Source organism: Pteropus medius, unplaced genomic scaffold (genome assembly GCF_902729225.1).
Source record: "Pteropus medius unplaced genomic scaffold, Ma_sr-lr_union100, whole genome shotgun sequence".
Lineage (NCBI taxonomy): Eukaryota > Metazoa > Chordata > Mammalia > Chiroptera > Pteropodidae > Pteropus > Pteropus medius.
Genome location: NW_024354502.1, coordinates 1,054,968 through 1,080,437, shown reverse-complemented (window position 1 = coordinate 1,080,437; position 25,470 = coordinate 1,054,968). Strand labels below are relative to the sequence as shown.

The 25,470-nt window shown below is 47.2% G+C and overlaps 1 non-coding gene across 8 annotated transcripts in view; it reads left to right on the top strand.

Annotated features, from left to right (window-relative positions):
- LOC120595694 (uncharacterized) overlaps positions 1–25,470 on the top strand; it is a 237,324-nt gene that overhangs the window by 192,547 nt on the left and 19,307 nt on the right. For 2 of the 8 annotated variants that reach the window (XR_005650972.1, XR_005650973.1), the window contains exons 9-12: positions 5,243–5,342; positions 5,781–5,954; positions 22,815–23,027; positions 23,530–23,637. The exons of 5 other annotated variants lie outside the window; for them this stretch is intronic. This is a non-coding gene — a transcript (uncharacterized LOC120595694). The remainder of the gene's footprint in view (positions 1–5,242; positions 5,343–5,780; positions 5,955–22,814; positions 23,028–23,529; positions 23,638–25,470) is intronic. One more of the 8 variants, XR_005650975.1, reaches the window with a different exon arrangement.

Below are 25,470 nucleotides of genomic sequence, written 5' to 3'. Positions count from 1 at the left end.
GAAAACCTTTTTTCAACGATGAGAGTGCTCAATGCAGTTAGCATTAGCGTAATGGCTAGGTGGAGAGCCAGAGGAAAGGCAATTAGGGAGACTGTTTTACAGACTCTGTGGATGTCTAGCCCATGTGCTGTATGCTAGAAACTAATAATAAAATAAAGTTAAAAAAAATGTGAGCGCTCATAAACAGATATAAGAGGAAAATGGAGCAGCACTGAACTTGGGGAAGAATTCACCTTCCTGGGAGTCAAAGTAATGCTCACCAGCAAGTCACCGAAAGATTAGAATAACAGCTTTTGCGGTTTATTCTAAGAATTTGCAGGGACCCTGAAAAGCACCTCCGTTGCTGGTGGCAGCATAAACTGGTCTTTTGGAAAAACTATTCGTTAAGAGTTATCAAGGCGTCGCTTTGAGCTTGTGTCCTCATTGAGGGAATGTATTTCAAAGACTCATTACAGGAGAAGAGAAGGCAGTGGTGCTCAGAAAGGGTTTTTCTTTTTTGAAACTGGGTGTATTTAGGGGGAAATCTGAAACAAAATGTCACCCAGGGATACATGGTGCTTCTGTGCCTCTGAATCTTTCACAGACACCCGAGGGACCATGATGGAGAAGAGGTAGCCACCTTAAAAAGAGCAGTGACAAATTGTGGTGTGACAATTGATACGACATTGTGCCTTTCCCAGAATTATGGACAGTTAGAGAGAGAGATGAGCTCTTTGTTGGAAAATGAATATTTTGCCTCCTTGGGGTCATGGGACGATGACAGTTGCTTTTTCTCTTCTGTCTTCTCATCTCTTCTCTTTTTGGTAACCTGCCTTATCCAGAAGCAAAACAAAACAAAACAAAACAAAAACAAAACAAAACAAAACAAAACAAAAAACAAAACAAAACAAACGGTTTATTGTCACAGAAAAAAAGAAAAAGAAATACGTACGTGGATTTACCAGGTCCCTTGTGCCCCCGGGAGTGGTGTCACCTAAGGGCGGCCTGGACTACGTGCTCTGCTCTCAGACCTGTGCACAGGGTGTCGCAGGTGCTCCCAGGTACCATGGCCCCCTGTGCCTCACCCAGTGACGTGAGCTGCTGAGGCCCCAGCACAGCGCCCGGTACCAGCACGGACTCCACGCAGGGCGTGTCCTCTTCCTCCCGTGTCTGGTCTCATTCAAAACTCGTCTAATGGTCCCAGATGGAACCACTGTCATGTAATTATCCCCATTTTACAGGGCAGAGAGCTGAGTCCTTCGTTGCCACTCAGGAAGCCTCTGCTGCGTTCCAAACTCGGGCTTTCCACACAGATTCTTCGGATGCTCACAGGACAGCTCCATAGGGCTGCTCTTCATACTTGCTTTTCACCATGGGGAAACTGAGGTTCTGTCAGATTAGTTGCCGAAGGGCCTTCAGCCGTTAACAATCATGGAGACAATGCATTTCCGAATTTTCTGACTCTAAATCCGGTTGGGGTTTTTCTTTTGAATTCTGTTGAGAAAGCGTCCTCTGTTCAAGGCACATTATCACTGGTCTCCGAGAGACCCCTCTCTTTCTTCTTTTTCCGTCCTGCGTGTCCATTTTCTTTGTTTCTCCCCCGTAGGCATCACCCAGTGTGTTTGCCCTACACCCCGTGCGTATACTTAACTTACTCCTGTGTTGTTCTAATTGGGTGTTTTGTTGTTAATATAGACACATGGGATTCTGCTACAGATCTCTTTCTGGTTTTTCTTTTTACTCGATGCTGTCATCCCCCAGTCTCCTCAGTGGATTGGTTCCAGGACACCAAAATCCACGATGCTCAAGTCCCTTTTATAAAATGGCATAATATTTGCATATAGCCAATGTACATCCTCCTGTGTACTTTAAATCATCTCTAGGTTACTTATAATACCTAATATAATGTGAATGCTAGGTAAATAGTTGTTATAGTGTATTATCTGGCAGGAATGACAAGAAAAAAAATTCTGTGCGTGTTCAGTACAGATGAAACCATTGTGAGCCTAACTCCGTGGTACACGTCAGCAACAACGTAACATTCTTTTTCTCGAATATTTTTGATCCATAATTGGTTGAATCCGTGCTTGTGGACCATATAGTTACAGAGAGCCAACTGTACCATCGTTTTTAGATCCAGTCTGGTGGTTCTGCGTACACCTAGCTCGTCAGAGGGGCTGCATCGACCCGCCTCGCCATTGGTCCTGCCACGTTTTCCTCTCTCGTCCCTGTTGAGGGACACGAAGAAAGCCCAGCCAAGTCCTGTGATGAACACCTCGCACCTGTACCGTGCGGACTGTGGGAGAGTTTCTCTGGCACGGACCAGGATGGATGAGTCATTGCACACTCATACCGAATTTCACAAGTACTGCCAGATTGTTTTCCAGAATGACTGTGCCGGTTTGCTCTTCCGCCAGCGGTACTATGTGGTTCCTGTTTCTCTCCATCCTCCCCACACCTGGTATTATCAGATGTGTCGGAAAGGATGCATTCGACAGCTCAGGTGCATCAGGCTCTGATTAGCATCCCTGTGATGCTCTCTCTTTTTCTGCGGCACACGTCACCTTATCATAAAAGCATTTTAAACAGGAAGAATGCCGCACAGGAGAAAAAGGGGTGTCCTACTTACTGTCTTCTATTAGGGAAGAAAATTTCCCCAGAAACCCCCAGTAGACTTCCCTTATTGCTCATTGGCCAGATGGGGCCAAATGTCCCCCCTAAGCTAGTCCCTGGCAGAGATAACAGGATCGCCATGGCCACTGTGCACCTCTCCCATTCATGTGGCTGCCTGCTCGGTGTCTGAACCAAACTGGGAATGTCTGGATGAGGACAAAAAGCAGTGGCCGATTCGTCACTCAGTTGCCACACACTCAGCCTTCCACACCAGATCTCGAATTTTCTCAGTTTTTAAAGCTCCCGTTGTCTCTTCTATTCAAGGGATTGTCCCCCCAAATCTGAGATGAACCATTTGCAGAGAATTTCTGAAGTGGCAAGCCGACCAGCGCATAACCATTGCCTTGGGGATTAGGTCTGCCCCACTCATTTTGGAATCTGTCATTCTCGTCAGGCGGACATCAGACTTGTTCCCACCCTCGCTGCCCCGACTTAGGTTTTTCTGTAGGTTCCCCATGGGAGAGGTCATGACAGAGATTCAAGGGGCCGAGTGCCAAACCTCCTGCCCGTGCCGTGACTGCGAGGCGGGATGCCTGCTGCGGGCAGGTAGAGAACAGCCGTCAGGGACTAGTCCCACCGCAGGTAGCAGCTTCCCCTCAGCCACGTGCACGCCATAGTAGCTCTTGTGTTTCTGCCTAACCCAAGAGATGAATTCTCAGCGACACCTGGTAGTTACAACTTACTACACTTACTCTGTGCGGGGCCACCCAGCAAGCATTTCGTTCCTATGATCTCATCACGTAACTGCCCTGACAGCTCCGGGAGAGCGTTTCTGTGTAATGGTTAAAGCACAAGGTCCATTTGGACCACCCACGGAATTGGTTCTGACTTTTCTTAGCTGTGCGATGTCGAGCAAGTTACTTCACCTTTCTGCACCTTAGTTTTCTCATGTGCACATGGAGAATGATAATAGCATGAGATAGGGACGCGATGAGTTTATATAAGCACGAGCGCTTAGAGAATCACCGGCTTAGAGGACACACACAGTTCAGGCTTGATAAATATTAGTTGTTGCCATGTTTAAAAATGAAGAAACCAGAGGCTCTGAGAGGTCGACTTAGCCGATGTCAGACAGCGATGAGTAGCAGGAACATGACTGCAGGATTTTCTGACCCAAAAGCCGACCTCTCATCCATCCAGCTAGTCGTCATCGCGAGTCGCTTTGTGGCTTGAGACAGCAGCGTCATTACTCTCCTTAGCAGTAAAATCAGTTTTCAGCTGCAAACCCAGCGATACTTTTTGTCAAGACGTAATCTCCGACCACCAACCATAAAGACAGCGTGAGGCTCCCAGCATCCGACCGATGCATAGGTCATTTCTAGAAGGTGGCTGGGGACACTGGGACATGACAGGGGGGTATGCCCCGGGACAGCAAAAGTACAGCTTTTAATTCCTGATGCAAGCACTAAACGTTGCTGGGCCTCAGCCGCCTCTCCTTTAAAATGGCGTTTCTATTCTATTTCCACACAAGAAGGACGTGGAAAGTGCTTTATAAACCGAAGACAGGGCTGCGTATCGAAGACTTCGGGTTTTACATATTACCCTATATTCTATTTCTTATCTCAATTCCCACTTAATACACGTTCACACAACATGTAAGTGTTGTGTTCCCCCAATCCGTGTTAGTCACTCGAAGGCTGTGGAAACCAGGGCTTCAGAATCTTCTGGAAGAGATTTTTCCTTGCCTAAGTGAAATGGACTACAGTCAGGAGCTGCTGGGATTTTCAGAGAGAGGGATGTGTAGAGCGTCTGCTGGTTGGGGGCAAATAGACAAAGTAGTTTACTGCCACACAGGACATTTCTCTCGCCGAACTTTGTCGTCTGAGCATTTTCAGACGTAGGCGTGTTGGGCGTGAGGGACCAAGTGCTCACTCTGAATGAAGGATCGCGGGCTGAGTGGTTTAAGCAAAAAAGATGATGGCTTCATGCCCCGAATATTCCGGGAGGGCGTTTGAATCTAACCCTGCATAGCAAGTGACTCAACCGTCTTTCATTTTTACTTTTTTTAATTTAAACGATCGTCCCTCACTTTTCTTTCTTTCTCTTTCTCTCCCTCCCTCCCTTTCTTCTTTCCTCCTCTTGGCATGGAAAACATTCACACTGTCGAAAATTCAAAAAGTCTATAAAGATATGCAGTGAATGTGAAAATCTCCTTCGACATCCAGTTCCTCAGACATGTCACCCTTCCAGGAAGCAGCCAATGTCAGAAGTGCCTTGTCTGTCATTCTAGAGACGTTCTGTGCATTTGCAGGGAAATCCATGTGTGTATAACGTCTCCTTTTGTGTTGTATGAGGTGGCTGTGTTTTATAGAAGTGGTCTCCTACCTTTTTGGCACCGGGGGCTGGTGCTCTATGAGAATCTAATGCCTGATGATCTGAAGTGGAGCTGAGGCGGTGATGCTAGTTCTGGGGAGACCTGCGGATGTAGTCACCCTGCAGCTGGCCCTCTGGGAAACCCACTTCTCCCCCCAGGGCAGTGTTGAGACCACTCTCTGTTGACCCAGGTCCCTTGGCACCCGCGAGCCGGCCGAGGCCTTTGTTCCTTAAGGTGAGCTCCACACGAATCTCCAGGAACTGTTTTTCAATGCAGGTTCTTGTTCGGTTACCCCGTGTGGTGCTGAGACGACGTGAATGACGAGGTCCCAGGGGACGCTGATGCCACTCGTCTCCTCCCTGATCCGATCCGAGAAGTAAAGAAGCAGCTCCTCATCCCCTCTGTCCCCTGCTCACACCACGTGCAATACCGGACACCACCTGGAGTGCTGGATGACGACATGCTTTCTGGCTGTGTCACCACTAAGCAAATGAACGTGCATGGTCACATTTCATCTTCCTGACCATCCCGTGAGGAGTAGGAGTACGATCTGTCCCTTTTTTTCCCCCTTAAGATGATAAAACTGCTCCCTCAGAGATGTTAAGTAACTCAGCAGAAGTCACACAGCTGACAGGTGACACAGGGACGTCCAAGAGGCGAAGGTCCTTTTCCAGTGTCCGCTGTCCTCCACGAGCTCGTGCCAGGACTGGGACGGTCTCTGAGCTCTTATAATGAGCAGGTCGGATGGTGAGCGTCATTTTCTGTTCTCCCCCCTCTTTATTTCTGAGGTTTTTATTCCCACGTCTTTCTTCAGGAGACTGGGAAGCACTTGACAGAGGAGACAGGCCCAGCAGTAACACGGACCCAGAGAGAAATGAATCCTTGTGCGCGTGACCAGAAGACACATTACAGTTGACAAAGAAGCCTGGGACAGGGCCGTGTCTCCCCGTGTAGAACACCGGCCCCCCCTTGCCGACCACCTTCTCCGGTAATACACGACACATTTTCCCAGCGATTTGGTCACTGCTGAGCTATCTTCATTTCATGTGGTTTTGACAGAATAGTCGGTCTGGAAATTTTATTTTCAATTAAACTTCCTTGTTGAACTGCCTCGGTTTTGAAAGGATTCCATTAGGATGGCTAATTATATAGCAGTTGCTACAAGGAGATATTTGCACTCAATTGCAAGCTCTTAGGTAATTCAAACCCAATGCTCTCTCTTTTTCTCCCCGGAGCTGTGAGTGACCATCTTTCTCTCACTCTGCAGGCTTCTCAGGAGTTATTTTTAGAAATCCAAATCAAAACAGCAATTCTGGCGGAGGCCATTTCTAGCCTCGCAGGGTAAACCATATGGACTGACGAAAACAGCCAGAGTCGGTGCCTTTGAAAAGCAGCGAAACCATCCCCTCTGTTTGTGGGGGTTAAATCTGGGGGAACTGCAGACCGTCCTCTGTACTATAATATTCCTTTGTGAACTCTAACCGAAGTCAGATAATTGAAATTCCTTTAAAATTACCAAGGATTTCTTTATTTGCTAACTCTGTTGTCATGGTCGTTTTGTTTAAAGATGGCAGGCCTTGGCAGAAGGCACTGGGGACTCAGTGTCGGCCTGGAACTCTCGTGGAACGTGAAAGTCACTTTATTTTCTTTCTGTGCTGTTACCTTCTTTCACCAGGACACGTGTGACTCACCTCAGTACGAATACCAAGCAGGCGGCCCCGCTCGCTCCCTGATAGCACGAGAGCTCGCTGTGGGCAGGGGCTGTAGTTTTCATCATCTTTCGTGCCTGGCACATAGTAGATGCTCAGATAGTCGAATGAATAGATAGATGAATGAATACAATTCTATTGCTATTATTTTTCTCTTTCAAAAATTTATCACGTATTCCATAAATAGCAAATGAACGTTTTCACCTCGGGGGCAAAAAACTCTCCAAATAAGAGTGACGTGTTGTTGTTGTCGTCGTCTGTTGTTGGTTTTTATCACTGTCCCCAGTCCTTGCTCCCTCATCATCCTGGCTTAGCTGGTCACCACTTGGAGGACATCTTTACAGACCTTTCTCACGTATTTATGTACTTGATGGGGATGGCGGGACTGTTTTTTGTAGGCCTTTGATAAACAGATTATTCTGCAACTTGCCCGTGGGGGAGAAGTAATACATCCAGGAGTACGTGCTCTCCATGGCAGCTGCCTCATGCTTTGTCACCGCTATGTCGTCCATAGTACATGATACATAGTACATAGTACCTTGTGTGCCTTCGATGCCTTTTATTTGACCCAAATAAATTCTTAATCTGTTTTTATGCTCATTATAGTTCAGGATCTTTTCTCATGTACTCGTCGACAAACTAACCATGCCCGTCGCTATCTTTCGGTGATTATAACACACTTCATCAAAATTAGCCAACCGCTGTGGAGATTATGCCAAACCAGCAGACAGAATCATCTGAAATGATTGCCAGAGGGACCTTAACTCCCTTGTCTGCAGAAGGCAGTGCTCTAGTCACTGTGAAAGCCACAGCTGCAGATGGCGAGTGACGTGGAAGCCAGTGTCAGTTCTGCCCATAGCTGGCCGGGTTTCCTCGGTCATTTCCCTCCCTGGACCTTACTTTTTCTCATCTGTACAATGGACTCAGTGAGCCCCGTTCAGCTCACAGATTCCGAATGACGGGGCTTATTGACGCAGTCGCCGAGGCTGATACACACAGGGCATGAGCTCGCTCTCCGCTGTGTGTCAGGACGGGAAAGGGATGATTTTAAAATATATTTTTAACTTAATTTTAATTGAACACATTTGGTTATACTTCAATTACAATATATTTTAAAATCGTTAAATAGAGATTTGGCTCAGAGCTCTTAACTGAGTCAGTGTCACAAAGAGTCCATGGTTGGCCAGGACCTTTTTGCCTCTAGATCTTACTCTTGTTTCTTATTACTTTATTAGTCGATTAAAAATGTGTATTTTCTTCCTTTGCTCTGTGAGGCCTTTTTCCTAAGCGAGGCAGTATGGTACTGAGGAAAGAGACTATGGACCCCTGAGATCGACTTTCGGGTTTGTCCAGTTCCAGCTGTGTGTTTAGACAAGTCACTAACTTCTCTGGGTTTTCATCTATTAATATTACGATCCCAAATGAGCCAAGTGTTCACCCCCCACCTCCCTAAAAAAGTTGAAAACCACAGTCACTTAAGTGCGGTTTATCTGGCGTTTCTGAGCCTTGTCACTCACAGAGAGGTCATCTTGTGAAGTGACGAGGCATCTGAAGAAACCACCAAAAGCCATGAAATTGTTCTGTTTTACACAGAAATGTGCAGCTGCCGCGGGCCCTGGTGACATAGAACAAACCTTTCGGTGGGCTCTGCACCGCCATGATTCACAGGCAGAGTTCCCACCCCTGAGCCCTGAGACTGTCGATGGTGTCTTCCCCTGCTCTGAGATGCGGGACCACACGGGTCACGGGGTATGATTCACATGCCACCGGTGGGTTTCTCTGGTCCCATGAAGCTTTCCCACAGGGGGTGAGAGCTCTGGACCCTTGTCTTGGCATCACATGTTGGTTTGGGGACAGTGTGGTTCTGCAAGGGAAAGGTCGAGGTCGACGGGTGTGAGAGCTGAGTGGGAGCTGTAGCCCCACAGGGTCTCTGGGGGTTTCCCTTTCCTGCTCCCGACTTGGTTTTGCGCCCTTACTGTGAGCTTCTGTTTCCCAGCGCTCCCTGAGCTGTGCCCCCTGGTTGAACAAGGCTGTGCGGGAATGAGCCAGTCTGCGGTACTCTTCCACTGCAAGCTTCTGGGGCTCCTGGCGCAGGTGGTTTCACCTCTCCCAGCCTCCTCTTCCTGCCCTACTGGGTCTTCATGAGATGAAGTGAGACTTGGCAGTGGGTGCTCAACGCAGTGACCTTCCTTCTCCTTCCCCTTTTTATGTGGACAAACATAATTTTATAGGCTCTGTAATTGAGCTTCCAAGACCCTACCGTAAATATTTTTTACTTTAGCCAAAATAAAACGAGACAGCACAGTGGATGGAGAGAACATTGTTGGAATGGCACCTATCTTAAATTAGTTTTTTGTTTTTGTTTTTTTTTTGTTTTTAAAAAAGGAATGATGGGTCATTTCCAGGTACTAACCCTTCCTTAAAATCTTTGGGGCAGCTGTCTCGCCCTCTCCACCTTGTTTCAATGAAATACTTGCAAATCTGATTTGCATTAGCGCAGATAAACGAGAGTAGGTGCATTGTTTCTCCCTATACTTTGGTCCTTCTCTGAGTGATCAATAGTGTTTTAATTCACAACCTGGAAACTTTAAGAAATGAGTCAGCCTGACCTATGATTCACAGATACTTGATCAGAAACGCTCAAAGTCGTGGGGATGCGGTGGGAGGTAGTAGAATCAGCAGTAAATTTCCTGACCCCTTAGGTGAAGCAGCGCGGGCGGGTGGGTGGGGCTGGGGATATCATCTCGTGGTTTGTGAGGCTGGCTCTTGCCCTTAATGCTGCACTGTGGTGGTGACCTTAGGGTGACCACACTCCCAGGGTGACTGAAAGAGTTCCAGTTTATGCCTGTTATTCCAGCCTTGGTTGTGGGGACACTAGATTGGGAGTTTTTAAGGGTCAGAGGATTCCTTTTATCCAAAATGTGTGCAGCATCCCCAGTGCCTGGCCTCTGGCAAGCAGTAAATAAAGGCTTTCTGGTTAGGTGAGTGCGTAGATTCTTACCTCCCCTTTTTGCCTCTGAATTTCTATTTCCTGTTTATCTTTGTATGCTCAGTGCTCCTAGGGTGAGTTCTCTGTGCTCTCTGTAGTATCTTTTGACTAAGCCAGAGCTTCAGGTGGTAGTTGCTTTGGCAGCATATATGCAGCCTTGTGCCATGTAGCTCTGTAATTTTTCAGTGAGTATTATAACTCATCAAAGTACTAAGATTGGTGGCTTCTGTGTAGTAAGCGCCTAAGAAATGGTGATGGAGATAGAGGTGGTACTAGCGACGCATGGTTATGTTTTGCTACCTGTCTTGTCTTTTCTTCCCTGGCTAGAGGATACGTAGACCTTAAAAAAAAATTATATGTGTGTGTGTGTGTGTGTGTGTGTGTACGTGTGTGTACCGCAGGTAATGTTGCATATATATGCAGGCAGGCAGGTATATTACATGTGTATGTGTGTGGCTGTGTATATATGGTGTGTGCGTAACGCGGTATATATATGTGTGTGTGTATATATATGTGTGCGTGTGTGTATGTGTGTGTGTGTACATGTATATATATATGTGTGTGTATATCTATGTGTGTGTGTGTATATATATATACACACACATATATATGCATGATAAAGTACTATAGAAAATTGGAAAAAGAGTAAAAAAGCTATCCCTAGTCTTATGGTTCTTGGTAGCATAATCGAAATTATCATCATCCATTATGGCGACCGATTGTGTTGTTTCATACAAATTTTTTTGCATGGTTGTTATCTTAAGGCGCTTTCAATTTTTTTTCTAGTTGTGTTTTCCTGTGAGCATGGTCCATGTTGTGTCAGAACCGTTTCAACTGCCATTCTTTAATTTTTTTCATTCATGTGGTGGCTGGTGAGGAACTACAGGTTGCTTACTTTTTTCCCTTCTGTAAATGAAGTTTTCTTTCATTCCCTTCTAGAATGCCCTGTATCTCAAGAGAAACTCAGAAGTGGACTCCTTAGATAAAAATATATGAATGTTGTTAAAACTACGTATTTAATAGTTTTTATGTTTTAGAGAAATTTTAGGTTTATTAAGAATCGAGTAGAAGGGACGGAGATCCTCCCATATACAACGCTCTTTCCCCAACACCCATTTCTTAAAATTTATGTGCTAATGTGAATGCATTAGGATTAATTAAAGTCCATAGTTTACATTTAAGGTTCACTCTGTGTATCATATAGTCTGTGGGTTTTTGACAAGTACGTAATGTCAGGTATCCACCATTACAGTATCACACAGAATAGTTTTGTTGCCCTAAAAATTTCCTGTGTTCTGCCTATTCACCCCTCCCTCCTCCCAAACCCGTGGCAACCACGGATCTTTTACCGTTTCCATAGTTTTGCTTTTTCCAGAATGTCATAGAGCTGGGATCATACAGTGTGTAGCCTTTTCAGACTGGCTTCTTTCACATAGTAATGTGCATTGAAGTTTCCTCCATGTCTTTTTGTGGCTCATATGGCTCATTTCTTTTTAGTGCTGAATAATTTCCATTGTCTGCATGGACCACAGTTCGCTTATTCATTCGTCTACTGAAGGACGCCTTGCTTGCTTCCAAGTTTTGGCGATCGTGAGTTAAGCCACTGTAATCATTCATGTGCCGGCTTCTGAGATGACAAGTTTTCAGCTCATTTGGGTAGACACCAAGGAGCACGATTGTTGGATCCCGCAGTAAGACTCTTTGTGCTTTGTAAGAAACTGCCGAATTCTTATATTTTTTATGTTTATTCAGCAATTTTAGTTATAATGCCACTAACATGTTGAATCCTGAAACAACCACTAGGTTGGAAGTAATTAGCTTCACCTTCTGGTTGGTGGCATCAGATTTTATTGTGGGAAGGAGCTTTGAACATCTCGAAACCTCTCAAGCTTTTTGAGAGCAACCTCTGCCTCTGACCATTACTTCACCCGCAGGGCACAGTGCATGTACTAGGTGATCAGTTGATGTTCACTACACATTGACTAATGCTGGAGGAAAAACCACCTCATTGACAGATAAGAACATGGAGGTCCAAAAAGGAGAGAGGAGTTGCTTCTGGCCAAATTGCATTTTACAAATGGCAGAACCAAGGCTAAAAGCTAACTCTTGTTATTTGTAGATCGATGGACCCATGTTCTAAGTGATCAGGCCCCTGATCACTAAATCTGAGCAAGGCAAGCTGTAGGACCCCCCAAAAACTTAACTACTAATAGCTTACTGTTGACCGGAAGCCTTGGATCACATAAGCAGTCGATTAACACATATTTCGTATGTTATGTGTACCACGGACTGTATTCTTACAATAAAGTAAGCTAGAAAAAGAAAATGTTGTTAAGAAAATCCTAAGAAAGAGAAAATACTTTTACAAGATGGAACATGTATTGAAAAAGAGTCCGTGTGTAAGTTCAAACCGTGTCATTGAAAGGTCTACTGTATTATTTTATTTTCCCCTCACAGCCACCCTCTGGTTAGGCGCCATTACTAGCCACAATTTAGAGATAAGAAGATTGAGGCTTAGGGCGGTTGAGTAACTTGCCCAAGGCGCCACAGCTATTAGTGGTAAAGCCAAATGTAGGTCCATCATTTAGAGGCATGAGATTTAGAGTCGCCCGGACCTGGGTTAGTAGACTGGGGTTACCATTCTGCCAACCTTGTGATCTTGACCCTGTGACTTCTAGCTGCAGCTACAGTGTGCCCATCTACAAAATGGGGATAGTCGTACCTCCTCATGGCGAATGCTATCTGTTGTCTCTTCAGTGGCTGTCGCTGCCCCCACCGCACAGCACCTGGATGGGTTCAGGTGGGAGGAGGCCCCAGACCTCGGGGGAGACAGGCTGGGACCCCAGCCTCATGAGATCAACCCAGATTGGCTTAAACCAGATATGGTAATGGAAGATATGTTTTCCAGTTTTGTTAGGAGAAGCATGCTGGGGAGGAGTTCTCTTTCCAAATGAAAAGACAAAGCCTCCCATCTTTTTTTTCCTGCCTGGATCTTGGGCGTGATACCTGGAGGTACAGCAGCCATCTTGCAAACGTGAGATGATCAGCAACAGACTAAATTGATGGAGCTGAAAAGACAGGAAAAGCCTGGATGTACGATAGTATTATCAAGCTCTTCCACTGGCCTAAGATAGAAGACTACCTACGGAACTTTTTTAATTGAAAAAATTCCCGCTTATTTATACCACTCTGCGTTGAGTTTATTTATTTATTATTTTTAACTTGCAGGTGAAAGCATTTCTAATAGATATATAGATTTCCACCAAAGTACAGTGTTAGGCAGCTTAGTACAGTGGATAAGAGCCTAAATTTCCAGAGCCAGGGTTTCTGGGTTCTAATCTCAGCTCTATCACTAACTAGCTGTGTGGCCGGGAGGGTCACTTCACTTCTCTGTGACTCGCTGCCCTCATCTGTGAAGTGCTCACTAAATGTGCATTGAGTATTGAATGAAGGATAATAGTCCTTTCCTCATATGATTATTATGAGCATTGAATGATGAAATATTTTTATAAAACGATCAAAATATTGCCTGCCACATAGTAAGTGGTTATATGCATGTTTGAGAGAAGGGTAGTCACTGTCATAGGCTTGGGCTTGCACCTCGATCTGATCATTAGGCCACTCGTGGTGTCTCATAGGACCCTTTCACTGCTGAGACTCATGGAGCATGAAACTCCCCGTAAAGTCTTAAAGTAGTAACCAGGGTGGTTTCTTTTTGACAGAAAATGCTCCTTAGAGAACAATGACTGGTAAAGAAGGAGAGGCTGTGACTATCAAGTTGTGTCACGGTGCCAGTGACCAAAATACCCAAGTGGCCCATGCAAATGGGTGTGGGTCTCCCCTGACAGCCCTTTTAGAAAGCTCTAGACGTTTTTGAACTCTTTTGGGAAAGGGTCTTTCCAACCAGTGGCTTATTCTTTTGAATCAACTCACATCTTTCTTGCTGGAGTCAGAGAGGGTATGTAGGAGGTGAGTTAGGAAGGAAGAGGCAGTGCCTGCATTCCAGGCCCTTTGATACTATAGGGGACAGGACTGTGACCAGTGTGTGTGGGAGCTGGTTTGACCTGGGTCGCTCTCACTTTCTATGACCCATGTTGTCACTCTCTATAGAGATCACGTTTGCATTGGGACAACAATTACACTTTTTTGGAAAATATATCTTGTTTGTAAAGTAAAGGATTAACTGGTAGATGTGTCCATTAGCAAATCCTGTGGAATCTTCTTTCAAAATATATGCCCATTACTCTCCTTCTCACCCTCTTCACCAGTGACAGTCCAGACCGAGCCACCTCCACCTTCGACCTGGATTGCTGTAGGAACCTGCCTCCCAGCCGGCCTCATTTCCACCTTACCCTTCCTTCTCCCGCAGCCACAGGGTCCTTTAAAAATGTAAGTCAAATCATTGGACTCACCTGATGAATTCCCTCCGGTGGAGTCCTATCTCACTTAGGATAAAATCCAAAATTCTTATCGTGCCTTTCTGAGCCCCCTCTGCCTCTGTGCCGTAGGCCAAACATACCTGCACAGGCTGGCCTCAGGGCCTTAGCGCGGAATGCTGCCCTCCTGTGGGACACTTTCCCCTGCATACCTGCCTGCCTCATTTCCTCCCTTCATTGAGATCTCTGTTCAGATGTTGATTGCCTGAGAGGCCTTCTCTGACCAACCCTTCTGACACAGTCCCCCGCTCCCCTCCGCCACCCGCATTTTCTGTCATTATCGAGAGTCCTTATGACTTGCTGACATTACAGATTTGGTAACTTTTTGCCTCCTCTATCAGAAGAGAAACCCTGTGAGGAAAGAGGCATTGATTTGTTCATTAAGGTAGCCATAGAACCCAGAACATTCTGCAGTTGGTGTGCTCAGTAAACATTAAACTAGGTAAAGCCTTTGTGGTAAGAAATAAGGTATGTCTGACGAAGTTCTGAGCTGGATATCTCTTGTGAACCTGACAAATTGGCCCCAAATCCACTTTCTGGAAAGTTCCAGATATGCTCTGAACAACAGGAACAGCACCAGACCAGGGTTTAATGACCCAGGGTGAATGCTTTGAAACTGAACGCGCAGGAGATGGAGACTGGACGGCTTCTCTCGCATTTGTTTGAAAACCCTTCTCATCATGTTCAGTTCTTTTTCTCCCTTTTGCTCCTGGGTACCAGACAGGCAACCCCAAATATGGTGTCTTTGCACTAGTCAGACCTGGGTTCTCGTCTGTGATATTAAATTTAAAAACCAAGTGGCCCTGTTCCCTGACATCCTCGTCGAAACTTGGGGTCTGTGTCCTTTCTTCGAGTCTTGTGACAGTTCGAGCGGCGGAGTCATAAAAGGTCACAGAGCTCCCACCTGGCCTCCTTGGGACAGTCACTGTTGGGGAAGCACTGAGACAGCCATGCTGAAGGAGTCACATGTAGGTGCTGTGGTCTGTGGTCTCAGCCGAGCTTGCAGCCAGCACCTGGGTTGGCCAATGGCCATGCGAGCTGCCATTTTGGATAGGCAGGCCATGTGCACACTTTCCAGTAACCATAGCCCAGCAGATATTTGACTATAAGGCCATGGGAAACCCCAAGTGAGAAACACCCATCCAAGCCCTTCCCAAATTCCTGACCAGAAACGTAGCACGATTACTGCTTTACAGCGCCAAGTTTTATGGTAATTTGTACTTGACAATACCGGCCAGAACCCCACCCTAACTCTTTTGCATTTGTCTTTAACATTCTGGGCGTCAGACTTTGTGCGTATGTGCGCGTTAGGCGTGATAATCTATTTTTAGGTGGTGGTTGTTTACATCAAAAGCGAGTTTTGTCTCAAACCCAGCAAGGTTTCTAGCACGCATACCGTATTTCATCAAATCTAAGAGGCCGTTCGTTATACAGCTCACCATTAACGCGTGTGCCACTAAGAAAGAAACGAACGTTTCCGATTAAACTACTGATGCCCCTGGTTGGGGAGCATTTACCTGTTTTGGAGATGTTGAAATTTAAAGAGGTGTGTACCTTAGGGTCTTTGATTTAAACAGTGGTTAACGCGAACACCTCGTTAAGCTCAGGCACAGAACAAGACTCCTAAGGTTTGAGTTTGTGCGGAATGAGAGGAGAGCTTAAAGCAAATGCACCTCCGTATGAAAGTCTCTCATCTGTCCTCCTGTTTTACACAATAAAACGTAAAGACTACAACCTTGGGGTCCAGGCAGAAAGTGCCATCCTTGGACAGCTGTCACATGATTAGAATTTAAATGATATCGCACCTTGGTTATTTGGAAGAAAATTATTTTGCAAGAGGGGTGAAGTCAGGCTGTTAGTGGATGAATTCTTTTTCATAGAAACTCATCTCTAGTACTAGTAATAGGCCAAGCCCCATTTCTCTGTGATTTTTGAGTCTTATCTTTTTTAGGACATTAACTAGTTGTTTCTTGAGAGATGTCAGCCTGTGAGCAGAAGGGGTCTGGGCAGTGAGCAGAAGGATGACAGAGGAGCCCCAGGCCACGTCTAGTGGAGCAGAAACACGAAGCAGCATCCTGATGCCCACAGGCTTGAGGCCGTGCCTTGAGATGCAGGGCCCCATCAGGCAGTGCAGCCCCAGTGTTAGGAGCTTGGCCCTCATTTGACAAGTGAGCCCCCTTCAAAACCAGGGAGGTTAACTCTCTTGCTCAAAGTCACACAGCTTTATCGTGTCCACTTAGTCCACCAGACCCAGAGCCTGTGCTGATCAAAACCTTTGCAAAGACTTGGAAATGAGTTCACGTGACACTGCAGCAAGCCACGGGCTCTCAGTGCCACTGTCCTCCCGGCCTTCCTGGCAGAGAATTCCTTTTAATACCTCCTCGCCTTTGCCAGTGTGAGTTTTCCACCAGTAAGGCTCTTCTCGCCTCTTGCTCTTCCTGATGAAAACCCAAACATTCTTCAAAGCTCAGCTTAAAGTAGACACCTTAACCCTTGTTTCTACATGGCGACTCCAGCGAACTGTCCCCAGGGCCTCCGGCTGGCTCTGCTACTGCTGGTTATGGTGGTGGTGGTAGTGGTGGGCGTGACGGTTTCTGTTGGTCTCTCCTGTGACACTCAATTTGAATCCCACCTCAGCAACTTACAGCTTGTGTCCTTGGGCAAGTTTCTTAGCTTTCCTGGACTTTAATTTTCATATCTACAAAATGGGAATAACCTTACTATCTAGTTCTCGGGATTGTCATAAACGTGCAGGGCGTTTGCTCAGATCCTATGGTAAAGGTTCCATGTTGTTTGTCATTATGCGAGAGGCACTTGCTAAGTATCTTCGTGCTCACGTCACGTAGGCTTCACAAGCACCCCTCTGAGGTGGGTTCTTTGACCATCTCCTGCAATTTACACATGAGAAAACCCTGGTGAAACCATACGCCCATGCTACCATGTGACAAAACTGGGCTCTAATCTTCCCTTTTAAACTCACTTCTCTTGATGGGATCCCAGGGGCTGAGTTCAGAGGAGGTTTTTGTCGCATACAGCCTCTTCAGGCATGCTTTAATCGAGGTCTTCACATTCTACTCATTCTTGTCTAGGTGGTCTTTACCCTGATTTGTGGGAAAATAATGCTGTAACTAGTTTTGTCTCAGGAAAATGCTCTCGTTTACACAGTGCACGTTTCTGCCAATCACAGGCCCCTCCGCCTTCCAGCTTTTACGGCTTGGAGATTACTGGCACTGCCATCGCACGTTTATCTAGTGAACCAAGGACATAGATCAGGGTACCGGCTTTGAAAAGCCCAAGCAAACCTTTAAGTAAAATTCAGATTCTACTTCATTCCCAATCCAAACACTGTGAGGGCCACACATGATGGTTGCCTCGGATGACCTGGCTGGTTGAGTTTCTTTCCGGTTAACTCTTGCTGATCTCGTGGGAACCCTCTACAATAACAGGCAAAGGAAAGCAGGCATTTCCGATGCACTACCTTCATTATTTCCTTAAGGTATTGACTTAAGAAATGTCCAAGCCTGTAGGGAATTGTTATAATAGTTTATTGGAGCTCAACAGATGACATTGCCTGGAAGCGACATCTCAAATGCTCCGGCAAATGATAGTTTTGCAGTTTCTTTTATAGGTTTGGAATTAAGGAGGGGATGGCTGGAGGATTACAGGAACGTGGGAAAAAGTAAGGCGGGATAGGATTACAGGATACCTAACAAGATCGTATGCTCTTTGAGGGTGGCGACACTTCCAATGGGTCTGAAAAAGAGGTATTTCAAAGGTGGTTAAGAGAGATGCACAAAAAAGACAGGCAGGGCTCGCTTAAGGCAGAGATAAACTTTTTACTCAAGAAGTTACATGCCTGGGGTGTAACCGTCCACCAAGACCTGCCCAGTTAGGAATTTATGATCAGATCACCCTGCGAGATTACTTTCTGTCGCTGGACTTGTCGGATTTATTATAGAGCGCCATGGGTGTCAGTGAAACCCCTTAAACAAAATGAACTGGATTCTATTTGCCGGAGAACATTCTGAGTAAATAGAGTGATGTCCATCGCCACGTTAAGCTCTCACCTCACGCCTGGGCAGCCACTCGAGAAGGTGGGGGTCCCACAGGGTGGAGAGTCGGCGGGACCTCATTTTGGCAGCATGGCGGAGATCTTCCTGTCTAGGTGTGGATCTGGTGGAAGGGGAGGGACTTGGAGGGGGGGGGCACCCAAGGTCAGCTCCTTGTCCCAGTTCACTCTCCAGACTGGGCAGCGGGTACCACCCTCGGGGCTGAAGCCACAATCTTGGCTGGCAGTTGGTCTTCACTTTTAGCAGCCGCTGAGAGATTCTAACTGTGATGGGGAGAGGTATTGAATCAGGGGTTGGAAGAAGGAGCTAAAATTATTGAGGGCTTACTCCTTGTCGGGCACTGAGCAAGGTTCTTCAAATATTTGGGGATTTTCTATGCATCTACTCTTGTTACCTTCGAATTTATTTCCATCGTTCTCAGAGAAAATGTTCTGTGTGATTCTGATCCTTTGAAATGTACTGAGATTTCTCTTTTGGCTCAGCATATGGTCCGTCTTGGGAGATGTTGCATGTACCCTTGAAAATAATGTGTACTCTGTGGGTTTGGGGTGGAGTGTTGCATAGATGTCGATTGTGAAAGTCCCAGGACTCTGCCTGCCATAAAACAGAATTCAGCCTGCAAGGGCAGCCACGAGAGGGGAAAGGTGAAAAGTCCTTGTGTTGAGAAGGCGCAGCTAGCCTCCGACTCCAGGGGCCAGACGCTGTGCTAACTTGTCCTCTGTGTTGCCCAAATAAAAAGAAAAGGTCAGGAACTCTAGCCAGGCCTCTGAGGCCAAGAGAAAATGTCCAGGGATTTGCTCGAGGGAGGGAAATTTACCGGTGGAGATGAGGAGAGAGGCCGAGTTCCGTAAAACTCTCTCCCCGGCTGCTCTGCTCGCTGTGTCCCTCGCGCATTCTGCAAACATTTATCAGAGACTGGCTCACCGCGGCTGCTCTTCTAGATGCTGGGACATAAGGGTTCAACATTGCCCCTGCCCTTGGAATTTGCAGACCAGGAGGGAGTACGGACAATTAAACAGGCAATTATGCCTGGCAGGGTAGGGGTCATAATTGGAAAAGCCTGTATATGTCAGAATAGAGTCATTTTTGCTTTGTCTCTGTCTTTGAAAGCGGAGATGGCATGGTGCCATCTGTAAACCTGTTAGAAACCTTTAGGAACAAATTTCATGAAAGACAAGAGACTTATGAGTTCCTAGGTCCTGGCTCGCCAAGACCAGTGAGCTGTGAAACCTGTTTTTGGTGCCATGGACCCTTTTGACAAACAGGGGACGCTATGGAGGCCTTTTCAGAATAATGCTTGTAAAACACGGGTAATAAAATACTCAGCATCACAAAGGAAACCAATTATGTTGAATTGCATCTCTATGCACCGACCTCCCTTCCTCTCCCTGGGAGACTGGGACCAGGAAGTTTGTGGAGCAGTGGAGAGATACTTTGCAGACAAGGAAAAAAATCTTGTCGAGAGATTACCCCAAGGAGAAAGCCCCATAGGAGGCTTTGCTTTCAAGTAGGTTTGTTTAGACCCCTCCGTAGAAGGCTGTCTTCACCTGCCTTTGGTGAACTTCTGGTTCCTGTTTTTTATCATACCGTGTGCCCAAACTTCTACTGACTAGCCACGTTGACTTGGTTGAATTTTCTACCTTTTAAATTTCCCTTAAATTGTCCCCTGGGTGGAGGGGGTATAATGAACTGACAAGGTGGCGGGCCTGGGGGTGGGGGAAGTGAAAGGCTGACTTTGATAGGAGAGAAGAAGTCTTGGGGCTGGGTGATCCTGGGTGGGCCTTCTGAAGCCTTCGTGAGGTGTAGGTTCGGGAACCCTAGCTGGGAGTTCACCACCAAACAGTGCAGGCCAGGAGGGTGCAGTCCTTCTTTATGGGAGCTGAAGAGGAGCCTGAGGTTCAGGGAAGACCCATGCTATACTCTCCGAGGTGGCGAAGGCTGTGGGCCAGACACCAGTTATGGGGAAACTACTTCAGCCATCTTGCTTATATCCCTTGTCCTCATTACCATCCTAAGACCTGGGGATCCCCGTTCTAACGGTGAGACAGCGGAACTCAGCAGAGCTAATCCCAGGTCGAAGTGGTAGAGCTAAGATCTGATTTCACAAAATCCCACCTCCAACATCTTGGTTTCCATTGCCACTGGCCCTGGGTGCAGCTCCTAGAATCAGGTTGCCTGGGTTCAAGTCCCAGCCCCACTCTAGAATAGCACAATGATCCGATGTAAGTTTCTCACTCATCTGTCAATGGGATGATTTTATTGCCTTCCTCAAGGACCGTTCTTGATGCACCGTCGAGATAGTGTGGTGCTTGTAATGCTAGGCGCACGTGTCCCTGACACATAAGTGCTCCTTAAATGTTGGTCACTGTGCTTATTATCAGCTCAGCAGGACCGGAAGGGGTGTTAGGGGTCCCTGGTGTGTTATCAACCCCTCTGTTTACTCCTCTGACTGGTAGGCATTCATGAGTTGATTTTTCTGTACGAAGGTTGCCCTGGTGTTCTGGAGTGATCCTCCAGAGCTGAGATGATTATACAACCCTGCATGCTCGGCCAACTTCAGTGCTCGCCACGATGGCCTGCTAAGCCTGTGCCTCTGAGGCTGAGAGAAACACTCCCCTTCAGCCTGCTTTCTGGCTCTGGAAAAGCCTGACCTTTATTCAGAATATCTTCCAGTTTCCGAGTCAACCAGCACGCTCACTCACCCACTCCCTCCCCTGGCCCACCCTTTGTTTTGTCATCTGGGGAGATCATGGGGACAGCAGTGTTTCCAAGACAGTTGTTTTTCTTTCATCTCTTTCTCTGACCTACTAACCCTCTGTCCCCCGTGGTGCTTCTCAGACGCTTGAGGGGTGTAGTAACACGTGAGGGTGTTGCAGGGCAGGGCTGTACGTCAAACAGCTTGGGCTTAATCCTGGCCATGAAGCCAGTGCCGTACAGACAGCCACTTTCTAAAGGTTCTTTGTTGGAGTAACATTACATATAGACGTATCTATCGTATACATAACTTTTCATCAGGTCGTGAGGATTGAAATGGTTAAATAGGATAACCTACGGAAACACATCGTAAACACCCAATACTAGTCATTCTTAATCAATGCTCTCAGTCTTAGTTATCTTAGGAAAACAGGGTGTATCTTCAAATGAAGCTTTGTGGCCTCCGGGTCTCAATTTCTCCCTTGTCATGCGGAGTTGCTGATAGCTGCCCTGGCGAGTCTGTGAGAATCAGGATATAGAGGGGTTTGAGAAGCCTGGGTGTCAAGAATTGGACAGATCTCTTCTCCTTTTTGCTCAGCCTGCACCTGAGCGTTAGGCCTGGGGTGGCGTCCATGCTCCCCATCTCACTTGTTGGAGTTGGAGGTTGTCTGTTTCTGCACCGAAGCCCGCATGCCTAGAACAGGGCCTGTCCTGTGGTAAACACACAACAAACATCTATTATTGAAAAGAGAGAAAATATGTGGGTGCCCGCCACGTAATTGATTCTCATTACATAGTCATATTGCAATGTCTGTTCTAAACCAGGAATAAGCAACCTATGGCCTGCATGCCAAGTCCGGCCCACTGCCTGATTTTGTAAATAAAGCTTTATTGGCACACAGCTATGCCCATTCGTTTACATATTATCCAGGGCTGCTTTCCTGCTACCGTGGTGGAGTTGAGTTATGAGGGAAACAGAAGGCCTTCCAACCCTAAAATATATACTCTGGCTTTTTACCGTAAAGGTTCGTGGCTCCTGCAATGCATGCCAACGCAGCCCTGTCATAGGTGACCACAGATTTTATTTTCTCCTGATTGCAGATGTGTGGGCATTTACCATTTGAGAACAAGGAGCTGGCTTGAGGTCCGTATTCTCGATGCGCTAAGAGATTTCGGTTTTCCTTTGACGTTCCGATTCCACCACACTATTCTGGCACGGTTAGATCTGCCGCTCCTGCGCCTTCTCGCTCTCATGCGGAAGGAGCTGTTACTTTCATTTCTTTGTAAAAAGAAACTTAAGCCACCTGTTGGTTGTTGGCTGTCATTAGGAATCTGTCACATTATCTTGCAAGAAGTCTCGGCCTAGGGCACCTCACGGGAGATGAGTCAACAGAAAAAAGGAGGACCCGCTAGATACCCCTTACCATACGGTCTCAGTGGGTGGGTTGCCGACAGGCGTCAGGGGCGGGCTACTGCGTCTGGGGCACTGAGTGCCCAGGTTTCACTCCTCCATTGTCATGAATGGAATGACTTCCGACACCTTTGCTAGCCTCGCTTAGCCTCCATTTTTCAATCTGCAAAATGGCAGCAATGATGGGTGGTTATGAAGACTAAATAAGGGAACGTATCAGGTGTCTGAAACATAGTAATTGCTCAGGTATTTTTATAATAAGTAAATCCTTTCTTTCTGATCAAGACAGAGATGTTCAAAGATCTCTGCTCCCTGCCGATATGCCCTTCGATGGCCGGGGTTCACAGTTAGGAGTCTCTCAAGACCTCGGTTTTGCGAGGTAGTGAGTGAGAGCTTCCTGGACGGACTAGCATTTGTCAAGTCCTCTGAGGTCTTCATCGGAAGACCATGGTCCACTGTGCCAGTTGAGCAGTACAGGCTCAGCCGTCGTCCTACGACCATTGTACGGTGAGCAGATCTTTTTCTTCTTTTCTCTCCAGAAGGACCAAACGACAGGCTCCCAGATTCCTAAGCCCCAATAAGAGGACCACCCAGGTAGCACTGAAGGCTGAGTTCACCAAGGCGAGTGCATCCTCGGGCTCAGGACAGGAGCCCGTCTCTGGGCTGGCAGAGGAGCTGCCGCTCAGGACCTTCAGGTGGAGAGCCTGATCCCTTTTGCTTTGTTCATGGCTTAGAATAGTACTTGGAACATAGTGAGTGCTTCACAAATGTTTGTTGGTGGGATGAATGGTCACCCCTCGGACATGACACACTGCCTGGTGTCCTCAGAAGCTCCAGCCTGCTCTGCCTCTGAGACTTTGACATCCATGAGGCCAGCAAGTGAGCTCCAGGCTCAGAGCAAGAGCACCTGGCAGCTCTGCCTGACCCTCCCTCAACTCCCAGTTACTGCCTGTCCCGTGTCCTCATCACTGAGCCTGCTGTCTCCCCTGTGCCCAGGGCTCCCCTGTGCCCAGCCCTGCAAGGGGCAGGAAGCCAGGCAACATGCCCCAGTCCCCAACCACACCTAGATCTCACTGGCCAGATCTGCCGAGTGGTCTGTTCTTGAAAGGATTTTGAGCCAAGCACAATTTTTACATGTCCAAATTGTTGAAAAATAAAAAAGAGAATATGCAATAGAGACCATAAGGCTAGCAAAGCCTAAAACATGGACTCGCTGGCCTTTCCTGAAAAGGTTCGTCCATTCCTGGTCCACAGAGTCCTCCAGAACAACAGCCGGTGGTGCTGGCCATGCGCATCACGCACCATCTAAGGCTGAGAGCACACAGACTCATCTCCCTTCTCTTATTACCAACACTGGAGCAGGTGCGTTTATCACCTCACAAAGAGACAGGAAAACCGAGGCTTAAAAAGGGTAATTTACTTGCCCGAGAATCTAATAAGCGGCTGAGCCGGGATTTGGACCCAGGCAGGCTGGCTGCAGAGTTCGGGCTTTATAACCAGGTGCCATTTCGCCTCTGGCTGTGGCCATGCTCAGGCTTTAGGACTCACCCATGCTCTGACCACTTCCGGAGCCCGCATCTTAGGGATGAGCTTCAGAAAATACTGCCCGCTCCCCTCCCCCTGTTAGTTTCTGCCCTCCTGTGACCTACAGCCAGTGACCAGATATTTTACACCCCTGCCTTCCCAATGCCAGCCCCTCGAGACGGCTCGTCACCTGTGGGGTGCTGATAGGGTTGCAGTGTCTCCCGGATCCCTGCTCCATCCTGCTGCCCTGAGGCTGGACCCTTCTCTGTCTGCCAGCCCTGAGGTTCCTGGCACAGAGTAGGTTCCTGGCACGTAGTAGGTGCTCAGTGTGAAATTGTTTTCTGCAGGTTCTTCTTCACCAGCCAGGTCAGGTTTCCTTTGTGATGAGCAAGCTGGCAGCACCCACCTTCCTACAGGGCACACCTTAGGGTGTTATATCTGTTGCCATCTGCCCAGACCTCCCGCCCCCGGAGATCAGAGCCTTCGTGGGCAAGGATGTGACATACCTTCCTTTCAGTTCCCCGGCGGGAGGGCACTGCTGCCCCTCCTGGTGAGTGTCCATGGGATGATTCCTCGCCAACGTTCGTGAGCAGTTGCCTAGAAAGCAGCCGCTTCTACCCGTTTCCCATTGATTTCACAAAACGTATCCTGCTTGGCCCCTACGGCGGCGCCGTGAGACGGCCGTCGCCCCCTTTTACAGATGAGGCCGCTCAAGTGCTGAGATGAAGTGACTTGCTCTGGGTCACACAGCTACTCAGCACTGAGCTGGCCACTCACTAGGGCCGTGTCACTCAGAGTCCTGCTCCCTGCGTCACTGCGTGTGGCGCCACTCGGCTCACTCACTCACGCTCCCCGATGATGCGGAGTCGTGAGCTCTTCCCTGGTCTCCTGGGTCAGAATTTCTCCCTCTGAGGCCTGTAGAGGCAGAGCACATGGAGGGGTCAGGGGCTGCTGCCCAGGGTCACTGTGGGCAAATGACAACAGGAAGTGTCTTCCCGTCCTGCCTGAACCGCCTCAGTTCCTGCCTTCCCCTCCTTCTGGAAGCTGTCCCCGACGCTGGCCCCCCCCTTCTACGGGAATCACAGTGGACCTTGCAGCTTACTCTGGAGTTATATGTGTGCTTAAATATAAGTTTGATTACTTTTGAATCTTGTTCCAAAAGTAACGTATAATCACCATAGAAAATTTAAATCGACAAAAATAACTACTGATAATCGCCCCCATTCAAATGTAGCCAGTTCACATTTTAATGTATATCTTCTAGTGCGTTTTCTATGTGTGTATACATTTTATATATTTATTTATATATGCAAATCTCTCTATTTTTAGGAAGATTACACTTTACCCACTGTTTTCTAATATCCTCTCTTAGTGAAAACTATGTCTTAAGCATTCTCTATAATTTAATTACTTTTCTTCAGCAAACTTTGCTGATGGCTTCCTTTTGATTTTCATATTCCCTGTTATGTTACGCGGGTACCGGTTTTGCTTCCTTGATTATGTTGTAAGCTCCTTAAGCATCCATTTTCCCCAGCATAGTGCCGGCCTCAGGACTGGTGCTTTCACTGGTTGAAGGCAATGTGGAGTCACGGAAAGTGAATGGGATTTGGGGTTGACAGACCTGGGTTTTACTGCTGAATCTGGAAATTCCTTAAATTTCTCTCTCCCTCC